The following is a 3,340-nucleotide window of genomic DNA, read 5'->3' on the forward strand; positions in this document are numbered from 1 at the left end:
GTGAGTGTTTATTGAGCGAAAACACCTAAAGCTCCACGAGGCTCCTGCTGTACTCTTTCACCATAACTTTCTCTCACTCTTACATCCTGTTTCGGTTGTGCCTGTAATTCAAAGGGCCAGCCTTGTCACACTGTGTCACGCTGAATCTCCCCGAGAACTACGTTAAGGGTACACGTGTCTGTGGAGTACTCAGTCACTTGCACGTTAATTTCACGAGCAGGCTGTTCCGTTGATCGGATCAACTGGAACCCTCATCGTCATAACTGATGGAGTGCCAACAGGCGCAGGCATGGTTATGTGAAAAGCGCTCTTTGAAATCACATGGCTTCGGGTTCAGCTCCAATGTGTGGTACCTTGGGCAAGTAAGAAATAATAGATAAAAGATAATAGTATTGTGGCTAGACAGTACCATTCTATTTCATGTCAACAGCGTTGATAGAGAAAGTTAATGTGGTATCAACCATCTGCATTAATTTTTCATGTATTTTCTGTTGTTGTTTTTGTTGCTCAGGTCTTAAAGGCAGGGGTTTTAAATACGTCTATGACACTCAATCTACTTATTGTATCTTGATACGAGTACCAGCCATATAAACGTAGAGCTTCTAAGTAGTTGTTCCTACAGCTAAAAATAACAGCCAAACCTTCGACAACTTTACGCTTTTCTCTTAAAAAAGAACAAACGCTCAATAATCCTATTTACTATTGGCACAAGGTCTAGACATTCTTAAGGAAGCGGGTGCTAGTCGATTAGATTAACCCAGGTGCTCAATTAGTACTTATTTCATGAACCCGACCCCGAAAGGATGAAAGGCACAGTTGACCTTGGCAGAATTTGAACTCAGAACGTAAAACCAGAAGAAATGCCGCTGAGCATTTTATCCGACGCGCTAATGATCCTTCTTACAAAGTTATAATAAGCACGAGATAGTTATGTCTTTGCTCATGGGTTAAATAGCAACAATTGTTGTTGGCACTCCGTCGCTTACGACGTCGAGGGTTCCTGTTGATCCGATCAACAGCACAGCCGGCTCGTGAAATTAACGTGCAAGTGGCTGAGCACTCCACTGACACGTGTACCCTTAACGTAGTTCTCGGGGAGATTCAGCGTGACACAGTGCGACAAGGCTGACCCTTTGAATTACAGGCACAACAGAAACAGGAAGTAAGAGTGAGAGAAAGTTGTGGTGAAAGAGTACAGCAGGGTTCGCCACCATCCCCTGCCGGAGCCTCGTGGAGCTTTAGGTGTTTTCGCTCAATAAACACTCACAACGCCCGGTCTGGGAATCGAAACCGCGATCCTATGACCGCGAGTCCGCTGCCCTAACCACTGGGCCATTGCGCCTCCACTAAATAGCAACAATAGTCACTCAGGATTTGGCTGAAGTCGTGACAACTCGAGCTGTCGCCTGGAACGCCACGTACTAGGGTCGCAATATCATGCGTTCGAGATCTTCCAAATACAAAGACGGACTGGTTTTCTTTGGCAATTTTGTCAGTAGAAAATGCTATTGTAATAAAAATTGATATAGAAAGTGCTGCTATGAAAATATTTACAGATCTGTAGCCGAGATATAACATATTTCAGTTAGGAAAACGTATGTATTTTTGTTCAGTATCTGTTCTTTAGTAAATAGTTTAAAACTTATTCAGACAAAAACCGTTATATCTACAGGGAGTCAACTGCAACATTGGGGCTTTCTCTGCTCAGTGCTTTTAAAAGAAATATTACCAGTAATATAGTTTAAATCTGTCTGTCTGTTGCCCTCTTTCTTTGTATCTCTGTCTGTCTGTTTGTCTGTCTCTTCTCTCCTTCTCTCTTTCTCCCTCCCTAGTAATTTTAACTGAAAGACATTGAAACTATGATGCTATGTTTGAACTGTTCTCTTTGTATTGTTTATTGTAATAAACACTTTATTTCTATCTTTACAGTTTTTCCTCTGAGCGGAAATTCAAAAAAGTAAAAAAAAAAAAAAGCTACATCAGTAAGAATACCGAAATTCAGCTTGCCCTGGGTGGGAGTAGGGGTCGGAATCGCGCAACAACCTAAGGGCCGCCTCTGAGACCACCACCACCACCACCACTACCACTACCACTACTACTACTACTACTACTACTACTACTACTACTACTACTACTACTACATCGCTGCAAATACTACTGAGAAGATGCAATTTACTTCTGTAAAAAAAAGAAAAAAACAGAAGCACTGTGCAATTGAGGAGTATTTTGTTAGGTTTGAGGGTACGAGGGGTGGCGCTGGAAGAGGAAAGATCCTGTACCAGACTGATTTACAATAGCTGCACAACATATATATAAGAAATATATAGAGAGAAAGCTCCTTAAGACTTTAAGATAGCTTAGAAGGCTCACATGGATTGGAATATATATATATATATATATATATACACATATATGTGTGTGTGTGTGTGCGTGTGTGTGTGTGTGTGTGTGTGTGTGTGTGTGTGTGTGTGTGTGTGTGTGTGTGTGTGTTCATTTTTTCCCCTCCATATCCAATTATTTATATGTAGAAATATTGTGTGGTGTGTGTAATGGAACGGGGACACACATGGAGATAACCAGACAAGCATAGACAGCAAGATGTAAGTACATAAATGAATGAATGAAGAAAGGAAGGAAGAAAGAAAGAAGGAAAGGAAGAAAGGAAATAAAATAAAGGTGGAATGAATATGAAAGATAGAAAGTAAGAGAGAATGTAATATTAGTAAAATAAATAATAAAAAACGAGGATAACGAAAGAAAAGGAAGAAAGAAGATGAGGAAAGTTAAATATAGAAAGAAAGAATCAGAGAATGAATGATAAAGAATGAAAAAAGATGAACGAAATGGAGAAAAAGAGAAAAGAAAGGTAAGAGACTGAAATAAAAAGAGTGAAATAGTGATGAAGTAGAGTAAAAATATGTGGGTGTGGCGATGAGAGAGAGACTGGATAAGGTGAAGGAGAGAGGGTAATAAAGACAGACGAGAACACGAAGGGAACTATTTATAAGAGTAATTTCGCTATTTTCAATAAAATACCGAGAGAGAGAAAGAGAGAGAGAGAGAGAGAGAGAGAGAGAGAGAGAAGATGGGAGGAGGGACAGAGACGTGGTGGGGGTGAGGAGAGAGAAAAGATTGACGGATAATATTATTAACTAATTATTAACAATTGTCAAGCTTTATCAAGTGTTTCCTCAATTATCTCGGACCAATCAGTAGTGATGCGCTTTTCCTATCATGATAAGCCATTAATGAAACCACTTGACTATCTGTCACTCCTTCCAGTTAAGACTTGATCGTGCTTCTTTTTAATGAGAGGGACAATGGTGAACAAACAGAAACT

General features: G+C 40.0%; 1 long non-coding RNA gene across 1 annotated transcript in view; it reads left to right on the top strand.

Moving 5' to 3' along the window:
- The window catches only part of LOC149135606 (uncharacterized), a 24,461-nt gene extending 21,382 nt beyond the window's left edge, over positions 1-3,079 (top strand). Inside the window, exon 2 of the long non-coding RNA XR_016241923.1 lies at positions 1,930-3,079. This is a non-coding gene — a long non-coding RNA (uncharacterized LOC149135606). The remainder of the gene's footprint in view (positions 1-1,929) is intronic.
- Positions 3,080-3,340: the final 261 nt, after the last annotated feature.

This window comes from Octopus bimaculoides, chromosome 5 (assembly GCF_046866305.1).
Source record: "Octopus bimaculoides isolate indiv1 chromosome 5, ASM4686630v1, whole genome shotgun sequence".
NCBI lineage: Eukaryota > Metazoa > Mollusca > Cephalopoda > Octopoda > Octopodidae > Octopus > Octopus bimaculoides.